This window comes from Bos indicus x Bos taurus, chromosome 10 (assembly GCF_003369695.1).
Source record: "Bos indicus x Bos taurus breed Angus x Brahman F1 hybrid chromosome 10, Bos_hybrid_MaternalHap_v2.0, whole genome shotgun sequence".
Taxonomy (NCBI): domain Eukaryota; kingdom Metazoa; phylum Chordata; class Mammalia; order Artiodactyla; family Bovidae; genus Bos; species Bos indicus x Bos taurus.
Window position 1 is genome coordinate 65,286,942 of NC_040085.1, and position 12,132 is coordinate 65,299,073.

Genomic DNA, 12,132 nt, shown 5'->3' on the forward strand with positions numbered 1-12,132 from the left:
CTGTTGGGGTTCCCAGAGCTGGTCTGGCTCCTGCTCTTCAGTGGAGCCTTGGTTGTTCAATCCTTTGAATACAGCTTAATACCTTCATTATTTTGCAAACTGGCCTGTTTGCAAGTTTCTGTTGCCTGCCTCTAAAAGAACTTAAACTAAGACATGAGTATATGAGTTGTGTTCCACCACAAAAACAAAAACCATTCTAAACATTTAAAACAGATAATACAGTACAGGGAATTGGTCACACTGGTGATAGAAGGTCTGAGAAGACAAACAGGCAACAAGATTAGCAACAGCAGGAAGCTACCCCCACCAGTAGGCTGGAGGTACAATTGGAGAAGATGGCATTAACAAAGGCACAGTGACCTGGAAGAAGCTGGAACCACAGTGAACCAGTCCAAAGTGGAAAATGCTGCTGCAGCTGCCAGAAACATCACCCAAGTGCAACTTTGTGGTGGTAACGAAACACCCTGTCTTCTCCCTTCCTCCTACCTTTGGTCTTCCAGCAGTGCTTCTCCTGGCTGGGAAGTTCGGGGAAGACGACCTGGGATACAGAAGTTAGCTGGATGCTGTGTAAGGACAAGGTGTGTATAAGAAAGCAAGCTGAGGGCTAGCACTGTTTAATGTGGATTTCATATTTTTTTACTCAAAGAACATTTGGCCAACTGGCAAATTACTGAAATAATATGTGCACACTGTATAATTTCTAATAATTAACTAGGTTCTTATTAACTTGTTCCATAATTGGGGCTGACATTTCTGAAATAACCGTCAGGAGAAAATTGCGAATAATAACAAGAACTGGCATTTGTATAGTTATTTTCAGTTTGAAAAGTGTTTTTATCTGTCTTACCCAATCGCTAAAAAAAATGTTGTGAAGTAAGTTTACCATTAGCTCCATTTGAAAAATAAGGAAACTGAAACTCAGAGAAAATAGCAACATGAAAGAAAGTCCCGTAGCTCAAAAGTGGCAAAATGGCAAGATCCCAAACCTGGACTTAGTACCCAACCTCAATTGTTGCAAAACACCAAGCTATTGTGTGAAAACACATGCAGGGCTACAAACTTCAAATTCTTTCTCTGTTGATATCTCACTTCCTCCCTTATCTAAAACCCAGCATCTAGAATAAAACCTTGTAACCATTACCGAGAGAAAATATTCTGAATGATGAGCAAAACATACCAGGGTGCCTTTCCCTTACCTTCTTCTGTAGATGGTCAATTAAATCTATTCTCCGTGGTCCTGTGGGTTCTTAATTAATAGGTAATGATTATTGGACAAGACGCAGCCTTTCATAAGATCATTCTGAAATAATAGCAGTCCTTTAAAAAGAAAAGAAAAAAGTTTAAAAAACTCATTTGAGAGCATAAATTAAGCTACACAGAGTGGGTGTTTCTGATGGCTGATGAGACTATTTTATCTAGAAAGAAATACACACAATGAGTTTATGTGAATGTGTGTGTGTGTGTTGGGGCGGGGGGTGGGTTTCCTTTCTGTCTGCATAGATGCTGTTAAGCTTCCTCTGGTTCCAGATCCACAGATTGCATTTCTGATGCTGAAGAGCCATCTTTGTTTCCCCTGGTTACCAATGAAATAGTGTGCAGGGATCAGTTCAAATTCATCACACATAGCAAAATGCTTCCAAACATAATGGCTTGCTTTCAGTATTTATTATCTATATTTATATCTATTTAATAGTAAGGGCAACTCACATGTATATCCACACATTTCTGTGCTTATAATCTAGTGTGTATGATGTCCTTTACATAGAAAAATGATATATGTAATACAGCACATCCCTATAATATTAATTGCTATAGAGAATGGAATTTTTTCTTCAGGCAGACTTCATCCTCTCCTTCATTACTGAAGACCAAAGAGAACCTGCTGAAGGGTGATTTACCCTGTAGAGTTACTCCTCAGAGTATATCTCAATACTGTAATAGACTTTTATCTGTAAGGCTAAGTCTTGCCTTATAAAGAATCTCCACATCCAGTTTGACTAAATAAATTTCAGGCTCAATGATTATGTTTCCATCTAAAAGCTTTACACAGTGACAAGACTGGGAGAGCTTTAAGAATCCTCCCAGGTCAAGTTTCTTTCTGAATATTTCCCCACAATGAACTTCAATACATTAAGTCTACCCATTAGCTAGAATATCACTGATTGTACTCTTGATCTGTTGGCCAATGGAACATTTGTATTGTCTAGGTTCCATTTAAAACAATATTTGGAATGGGTGGAATAGCTCAGAACAGGAGAGCAATACTCAAAGTCATCTTCCTTCAGTGGAGAAAAATGTGTCTGGTGTAAGAAATTGGCTTGTTAAAAGAAAATCAAAATTTAGTGCTAGAATCTCTCCCTCAGAAAAACAAAACATTTCTCTTTCCTGAGATTCTCAATTAGTTCCATGAATATTTTTCTCTTGAACCCCATTATTCTTGCACAATGATATGAGAAAATAAGAGTGATAAGACTTTCACCAACAATTAGGTAGAGAATTGTTTGAAATTTTGTGAATTTTTTTTTTGTTCTCCCCACAAACCGTGGTCTTCTAGACATTCTGCTAGTGGAAACAGGGGTGTGCACTAATCCTTAAATGTGACTAAGATATTGAATGTCATTACAATTTACCTTTACAACTGGAATAACTGGATGTATTGATTTTTTTTTTTTTCATTTAAAAAGACACCTAGAGATTTGCTCTCAATGTTAATTTTTCATAACGTTTGGTGATCATTGAGTAATGTAAAGTGCCATGGAAAAAAATACATATTAAAAATAAAAATTTCCTGAAGGTTCAGAATTCTACATACCTTTTGCTTACTTTTAATTAAACATATAGGTTATTAATATCACAGTAATTCCTGAACAGCATGATGTGTTGTTTGGCTGAAGTCGTACAAAAATTTGAAGAGTATGGTATATAAATTGAGGGGAAAGTGTGTGCATTTAAGAGTACATGTATACATATGTGTTATTTATTAAAACTTCAGGCAAGGATGTTGTCTTCCTGTGAATTCAGAGCCATGAGAGCGGGAAGTCTGCTGCAGAGAACAAAAGCATGGCTGCGCGATAGTATTATCTCTGCAGCAGCAGCAGCCTCCCTGACGGAGGGCTGCGGCGACTATCTAGTCTGTTACACTGCATTTTTTTATTACTGACACCCTGCGTTATTCTGTCAGCTCAGCCGACTAAGCTGTTCCCCGAGTTCTGGCTGGTCACCCTGACTCCGTTAAATGGGAGAAGGAAAGAGAAGGCAGGTGATTTGTACCAAGTGGGGCACGAGGAGATTTCTTTCCTTCGGGGTCAGCGTCCTTCATCGTCCGGGACTTGGGGAATTCCAGGACCGCATTTAACCCAGAAACCAGAGTGTCCTATTCATTAGTTGCTGCGCAGAGGGAAGACAGTGAAAGGCTTAATCTCTTCCCAGCTGGGGCCAATAGAGCTGGGTTGATCAGAGTTGCCTGGCTGATGTGCAGTAGCCTGGACCCCGCTGGTCCCTCAGAGACCGCACGGGGCCTAGAGGAGGTCAAGTCAAAGGACACGACCTCAGGGAGCTTCCCCCCCAACTCTTGCCCGCGCAGCCTGCAACTCGGCTCCTGAGCGACCACCGCTACTACAGCAAGGCTGGAGGGCGGGGAGGGGGCGGGTCCCGGAGTGGGCGGGAATAGGGGCGGGGACGAAGAGGGTCCGGAGTTTGTTGGGAAGTGTAGTTTCCAGAACCTCAGGAGCGTAGCTATCCAGGCTCTGCTTGTGGAGTGTGAACTACGATTCCCAGGAGTACACGGGCCCGGCCCGGGAGTCCATGCGCAGTGGGCGCCACATTGTATCCTATCAGGCGAGGAGAGGGTGATGTCACCTGCGAGTTGGTAACCTACGAGCGGCTGTGGAGGAAACTGTTTAACCGGATCCCATTGTACCCGGAGCGCAGAGCCGCCTTTTCAGCATGCAGGGGCTGCTCAGGTAAGGGGGACGTGCCGCGTCGCCCTCCGCACTCATTCATTAAGAGGCACCGCGCGGTGGCGCGGGGGTGGGCGCGCTTCTTCGCGGCCCGGTGCTGGGTTCGCAGCGCGCCCTCCCGCTGCCTTCCCGGAGCTCCCGGGCCAGTAGGTAAATATTAAACCCGTCCTTCAGGTTGGGTCTGGGTGGGAACAGGACCTAGACAGCTCCCAGCTGCCAAGCTGGGTTTGGGAAAATGGCTGCAAGCGCGGCTCAAAGCAAGGCGAGCCCGGGGGAAGGCTCCCCGAGGACGGAGTTGCCTCCCTTCTTTCTTTCTGAGGCGCTTGGATGCCAAGAGAGCCAGCAGGGTACCACTCGCCGCCTTGCCGATGACACGCTGGGGCTCTGGGGCTCTTGGCCTCTGCTGGGTGCTTCGGGCACTGCTACTGTAGGGAGTTGCTGGCCCGGGAGGCTCTGGAAGGGAGAATCCCGAGGTAGGCTTGTTAGAGTGGTAACCGAAGAGGCGGGACTCATTTACTCGTTCGCGTCCCAGCAGAACCCCGCTATCCCGGGTACCCTCGCCTCAAGACTCATTGGAAAGGGATGGGGTGACTGTAATTTAGGCGAAGTTTGAAGCTCAAGGTCTCAAACGAGAAAGAGGAGGGAAACCCACGTTGCGGAAGGAGCGAGGGGTGTTTGCGGACAGCGGCGAGGGGAGGCTGCGCAGCCTGCGGACCGGGTTCGAGGCGCCACAGGGCGATCCAGCCCCCCGTCCCTTTGGGTAGGGCACACCTTGGTGCCCCTTGCACTGATGGCTCCCTCGACCAGGAGCACTTGAGCTAGGACGAAGAGTCTGCCCGGAGCGCTGCCTGGGCCGTGGTAAAGCGGTGGGGAGAGGTGAATAATCTAACGATACGAGTCGCAGTGGAACAGAAGGGCTGGGTAATCGGTTTTCCCAGCTAGTGATGAAAATCCAACTGCTCGTGATTCGCATGGAGACGTGTGCGAAGCCCAAGAACTCTATATAATAAAGTCCTCTGGACTTCCTTTCCCTAGCAGCCTTATCCTTTCTCTTACTCATTCATCAAACCTTTGCTAAAGGCTCTGTTCTCAAGTTGCTCTCAGCCTGCGATTGGGGTATTCTGCCTCTCGTGCCTATAAAATATTTTAGTGGACCCAGGAATCGAATACACTCCAACCGTCGTTCACTACCGAGCCCCTCACCCTTCGCCCCCCATCTCCAGGATGCTCAAGGAGAGCATTAAGAGTAAATGCCACCCATGACCGTTTTGCTCCCGTTGAGCTAGTAGTTTCCCGAGGCTCGGGAAGGACCTGGTGAATTGAAGCGGAGTTTGCCTGCAAGACGAATCCTGTTGCCATGGCGACTCCTGCCGTCGGAATCTTAACTGCTCCCACTGCTGTTTCAATTCGTCGTGGCCCTGTGGGCAGCTGGGAGGGCGTGGCCAGTAGGTGTGGTCAGATGCTCGCCCTGGGCCCAGCTGCTCTCTCCTGGTCACCGGTTTCACAGTCCTGGCTCTCTCTATTCCCTGTAAATAGCTTGAATACAATTTTTAGACCCCTTTCCCTCTGTCAAGCCCATACCTGGTCTCTCCAGCTCCATCCCCAGAAAAAGCTGTTAAGAGCCTTTGTCCTAAGGCAGACTCCGAAAATTACAACCAAAAGATCTCTTTACTCTTTCACTCTAGCTGCTTCATTTTCCTAATAACATATGTAATAGTGTTGGGAACAGCTTTCTCAAGGAGGGAGTTCTCTGTCATGCGTGAAGAGAGCTCCCTGGCTACCAGTAAAGGTCCTCAATTTGCCCTAAGTGCAATTCTAGGGACAAGTAATGACTGAAATTGAGTTCTGGAAGTCACTGCTATCCCATGTGTTTCTAATGAAATCTAAAAGCCTGCCTAGAGGATTCAGATCCTTGAGAGGGTTGGGATCTAGGAAGCCTGAGTTCTGCTCTGGCATTACTGGCTTCCCCATTCTGGGGTGAACCCTCTGCCTCTGGGGACCTCAGTCATTGTTGACCTGGGGAAAGCAGCATAGAGTGTTTCCTAAAGTTGATTTCAGTATAAAGTCTTGTGACTCTAGGAAGGAGTTGTTCGTTGTCTTTTATTTTTTTCAGAGAAATCTGAAGATGAGAATTTAAGCCCAGCTTTTGACACTGTGACATCGGGTTAATATCTGAGCCCTACTTGTATAGCAAAATAGCCTGGGTCTCATGGTAATCCTTCAAAGTGGGCAAAGCAGCTATATTAATATTTATAATATTAGTTCTACTGTTATTACTATTATCCCAGTACCTGGATGTTTATTTATCTTTTTATTGTAGAATTGTTTAGGTTTTGACTTTTTAGATTCTCGTTGAATGCAGTTATTGGTAATTTAATTGCATTAAGAGTAATTGAGCTATACATTTTGCTTACCTTCTGCTTTCATTTCATACGGTAGTGTATTATCACAGATATTGCAATTAAGGGGTATGTGTATATCTGTTAGCATCAATGCATGTGCATTCACGTGCAGGTAAATGCTTGGGGATGCTGTGTGCCAGGCGGTTGACATTCATCATCTGGTTTTAAGTAGGTGGTTACATCCCCATGAGGAAAGAGTATCAGAAATTTCACTGCACTGATATTTCACTACAAACTACAATTGCCTTCAATTATCTCACTTCTTGATTCCCTGTAATGCTGTTAACAATCCCACCGTTTGTGGGTTTTTCCCACTCAGAGGGTCTTTTGAGAGCAGAGTCTTTGTCTAATCTATCCCTGCGTATCCAGCAATTAAAGCAGTGTTTGGCCATTGGCAGGTGTTTTATAAGTATTTGTAGAACATGATTGGAGATCCAAGATCTATATTCTTTCCACTGATAGTTTTGTCACCAGTTGTAACAGTCCTTAGTTTTCTGTCAAGCAGTTTCATCTCAGCGTAAACCAGAACTCCTGTGCAGCATGTGACTTGAGGCATAAAAGGCCTTCCAAGTGTTTGAAATAATTGAATTGTAACTGTTTGCTTTTGGGATATATTCTCTCACAGACTACCCCCCACCCCCATAATTCTTAATACACTTCTTATTACCCCAAATCAGACATTTCTCAATTTCTCTCTGTTGTACTGTCCTTGGCCCAGATAACTTTCCCAGGAGGTGTACAACAGGAGAATAGGGAGAGAGACCAAGGCAAAGATACCTAGAGACTTCTACTAGGTCATGAGTGACCCCCCAGAAGCACCATTAAGTAGAAAGGTGGACAATAGGTCGCTCATCTGGGGTGGCGTTATTCTATGAACAGGGTAAGTTATTCAGACTGCTGATATGAGAGGAGAACAGGGTAAAGACATTTGCCCAGTATTTGTAGCATTCAGTTATTGTCCAGTAATTTGCATTCTGTGGGTTTTCAGAAGTGTAAATGAGTGAGGAGATGTGATAGTAAAGAGGTTGCAGTGGGCCATGTCCTTGGGTGGTGCTTACAGGAGCTCAGTGAGTAGGTGCCAAGGAATTTGAATCCTGACTTTCTTGCTTTGTGGACACGCCTCTGGGTGTTAAGAATTGGTGTGTCTCTCTGTGTGTGGTTTTATTTGAGCTACTTTGTTTAAAAGGCTGCTTTTACTGTTGATACTGTGGTCATCAGAACAAATAAGGTGTTTACAAATAAAACATAGTTAAGACTGAAAGTGTTTCATTTTGTAAATATTTGGGGGATTGTATAAAGAGTGGCTTTGGCTTGAGAATCTTGAGGTCTTCTGTGAAATTACTTAAAAACTTACAGCTGTTGGATCAGGGGGAACAAGCTTTTCCAACAAAACTTGGTACCACTGATATCCTTAGGTGTTTGGTTCAGGAAATAATCACAGAGGTGGTAACTTCTGTGGGGGCCTTCCCTGGCTTCGCATCATGCCCCTGGCATTTCTAAGTGTTAAGTCTATTCTAGTATTGCAGGAAACAAAGCAACTTTGCCCATTTAGGATAGCAAACTTGTTTAATCTCTATAGGTGGCCCCAGTCAAAACAAAAGTCCTTCTTTTTTGTGGTTTTTTTTCCTTTGGATAAGGAATGTGAGCTCCTGTCACTTATTTTGGTATCAAAATGTCTAACTTGGTAATGGAGGGAATCTTTTAAGTGAGTATATGTATCTTAAACACTTAGAGCATCAGATCATAGTAGTTTGGTCTATTTGAGAGCACAGTTTAGAGGCGACTGCTGCATAGGTAATATTTCAGAACTTGTAAGGAGGACTGTGTCTATAGGTTGGTGGGGCAGGCTGGGGCTGGCTGTCCAAGGATACCTCTCTTGAAGGATGTGCTTGGAGTGGTTGAGGGGTTGATAGATTGGAGTTGAAGGATGGATCTGAAGTGCCCCTCTTCTCCCTTCCTTCAAGCTGCTACTCCGTGGCCCCACTGAAAGAGGGACAGTTGAAGATGAGATGCAAGTGGATCTGGGTGACCTACATTCCACTCTAGCAGACTATTTCCGCAGCAAAAAAAAAAAAAGTGTTTACCTTTGTATTTTCTGGCATCTCCACTGTTCCAAAAACAGAGAAATAAGCATTTTGGAATGAGTTTGCATTCACGGGACACATGTCTAAAAATGATTTGATTAAATCCTAGGAGCGTACCAACGAGCACATAGAGCCTGCCCCACCCCTGCCCATTAATCTGAGGTCACCAAATACACCCTCAGCCTTGGTGAGCTTATTGTCCCTGTGGATGTTTAAGTACTCCTGGCTTTTATCCCATCTATGACTTTCTGCAATGATGGCTCCCCTCATCTGAGCATCTGAATTCTCCTTGCCCTCTCAGTTCCAGCTTCTGGGAAGCCTTCCCTGCCTCGCTCTCCATTTTCACAACCATCCGTGGCACCTTCCTCCTTAAGAGCCCTCAGCCTGACCACACAGCCAAAAATAGTCACAGCTAATGTGATACTAACAGTCAAGCAATGTGAGGTGCTAAGCTGGGGTCAGGCCTTTGCTAATACTTTTCTTGAGCTTTACCATGGCCTCTTTCACAGCTGTAGTGGGTAGGTACTGTTATCACCGTGTTATAGTTGAGGAAACTGAGGCATGAAGAAGTTCACAAACTCACTGAACTCACACAGCTAGTAACTGCCAGACCCGATTAGGGACCCAGGCTTCTAATTCTTTACCTCCACCCCTCCCCCCTTGCACGCACACTCGCACACACATTATTGCCTTGCCTCGGGTTTTCTCTCCACTGAGTAGGAGGAGTCACAACTTCCTTTGTGTCTTTTGATTTAGAAACAGTGCGGGGGTCAATGACAGTAAATAAGGTCGATTGAGACTAAAACTGCCTATTGACTTAAAAGTTTCTTAGAGTCTGATTTTCTGGAACAAAAAATGTTACATGAGATTAGGAATGTTGCATTTGTGTATTTGAATGATAAGAATTTTTGAACTCTCTCCTTTTTGCTTTGTGAATGATTGGCAAATTACTTGAAAAAGGAAATGCTTTTACCTGCCATCTCTGAATCTATATGCGTTAAACCCTCTTGTTACCTGAGATAACTTTTCAGTGGGTTGAATCTTTTATCTGAAGAAAGCCCTTCTCACTCAGAGCAGGGCCATAGAAACCTGTTTTGAGATTTAAGACTCCCATAATTTCTTAGCTTCCCAACTCCCTGTTGTCTTTTAATATTTATGGTGAAAGCTCTTTTGAAAAGAAAATAATGAAAACTTGAGCAGTAGTCAAACATGTCATCTAATGTTGGTTATCCTTAGATGGGTTTCCTGGGTGGTGCTAGTGGTAAAGAACCTGCTTGCTAGTGCAGGAGACATAAGAGACGTGGGTTCAATCCCTGGGTCAGGAAGATCCCCTGGAGGGCATGGCAACCCAGTCCAGTATTCTTGCCTGGAGAATCCATGGACAGAGGAGCCTGGCGGACTACTGCCCATGGGGTCACAGAGTCAGGCACAACTGAAGCAACTTAGCACACATGCTTAGATATTAAGCCTTTTTCCGAACCCTCACCTTAGAAAAGAGGCTTATTTTTACAGTGGAGCAAATTTGGTGCCAAATATACAATTGCAGTTCTTTTAAACCATAGCCACTATTGTGAATTAAATGTGGAAAAACTAGGGAAGTAAGTTCAATTTCCAATGTTGGTGTGATTTCCTGACTTACAATAGATCTCTTACTTCTGGCTTAACACTGGATATTTTGCCACATTGACAATATTTAATGAAGACTATTGAATAAAATACAAATTGTGTCATTTAGGGAAATAATAGGGAAGTTAGGCCCTAACAGCATATTGCCAGGAAAGGAAAATGAAAGCAAAAGGCTTGTTAGCCCTTAAGCTGCTCAAACATAATATTCATTCAACAGACATTAATTTCAGAAGAATTTTTAAAATTCACCTTGTTAGGTTTCCTAAGTATGTCATTCACCTTTACTAATAGCCCGAGCTCTTTCTGTTCCATAAATTGCACCAGGATCAGAGTTGAAGGTTCCCGTTTCTGCTGGGCACACAGTTAGGGTCACCTATTAAACTGGTCTTTGTCATCTTTATTTCTGGGGCGGGGGGGGGAGGGCAGTGGTAGGAAACAAACCTGCTGTATGATTGGCAAACATTGCCCATCTGATGGAGTGTCTGAATTTAGATTTCCAAGTGTAGATAGTCTAGATCTGAGCTTTGGGTATTATCTGGGCAATGCAGATGCCCATCTTCTGTTTTTTGAGATAAGTTCTCATATTCTGGCTTACTGGCTAAGCTCATTTTGTTAGTGATGTACAAGCCAGGTCAAGGGCATGAGTTAGTTTTGCCTGTTCTTGGAGCCACCAACTGCACCTGTAATCCTAGGAACTTTTTTTTTTTTTAATTCTTTGTGCTCCTGGTCACAAAGGAGACTAGACAGTGGATAGACCCTGTGGATATATCAGCATATAGCCCTCATCACTAAGGGCGATGATGGTCCCATATTAGAAAATGAACTGATGAGGGTTTTAGTGTTTTTCAGACCCCATAAGTTAGAGGCAGGGCTTCACTGGCAATTTGCCAAGGAGCTATGTTTCTGCTTCTGACAGGTGTCCTCCTGTGAAGAGTGGGTCAGGAATAGGGGCAGCTTCCTAAAACACAGCCATCATCTTTTCCCTTTCTTAGGGGTGTGACCACAGTCATTAGTGCGTGCTTTGGTGCCCTTTCTGGGCTTCGCTCTTCTCCCATAAAGCTTTTGCAGATTTGTACCCTGGAAGAAGAGTGAAGGATCATGGCCAGAATCATTCACCTGGTGAACTAGATTGTTCACATGCGTCTAGGCTCAAATTTATATTTGTTGCATAGAGTTTTGGTAAAACTGAGCAGTGAGATGTCTAGACACAAGTTAATTTAGTACCTAGTTCTGTGACAAAGGGTTAGACTAGGGACTCTTCTAAATCTTGAGAATTTACTACAAAACTTATTGTAAAAAGGAAATGAAATGGACAAATTAGACCATTTAGAGGTCATTGGTGCATTCTCTGATTCTTGAAAGTTAGTGAAATGGTGGATATAGAAAATGTAATATATGGTTTGGGTCAAGGTAAAGGATTTAGGAATTAAAAAATAAATGCTGCTACAGTTACTCTGTATTAGTGGTGGCTGTTTGATTTAGGATGATGGTGGGAAAAGAAACAACAACATTTCTGCTCTCGTTCCATCTGTGTGTGGCAACCTTGTTTGCCTTAGAGGTGCTCCTTTCCCTGCTCAGCACTCAGTGGTCATTCAAACTTAAAGTCAGAGAGAGTCTGGAATGAATGTTGCTGGAATTGAGGCCAGTAGCTAAGGCTGCATTGTATCCTCAGAATGTTGAATCAAAGGCCTTTTATTATATTTTTGTATTTTAAAATCAAGAGTAGAAATTGGATTGGTCCAGTGTTCTTGCCTGGAGAATCCCAGGGACAGGGGAGCCTGGTGGGCTGCCGTCTATGGGGTCACACCAAGTCAGACACGACTGAAGTGACTTAGCAGCAGCAGCAGCAGAAAACCTCTATGACCCATTTAGGGCTTGACATTCATTGAGGAGGCACGAGGCTGCCTTGGTTCACATTTTCTTAGTTTCTGCTAAGGAATATATGTGTGTGTGCATGTATTTTTTTTTTTTTTAGTTTGACCCAGTTTCTTTACAGACTGTGACTGAAGCTACCTTTCTTCCATACGCCACCTTTTTCTACTATACTCCTTGGATTGTAAT

At 43.8% G+C, this 12,132-nt stretch overlaps 1 protein-coding gene across 1 annotated transcript in view; it reads left to right on the forward strand.

Moving 5' to 3' along the window:
• The first annotated feature begins 3,835 nt into the window (after positions 1 to 3,835).
• The window catches only part of DAAM1 (dishevelled associated activator of morphogenesis 1), a 183,059-nt gene continuing 174,762 nt past the window's right edge, over positions 3,836 to 12,132 (forward strand). The window contains 1 exon segment of the mRNA XM_027554228.1: positions 3,836 to 3,962. The gene's annotated coding sequence lies outside the window, so the exon portion shown is untranslated.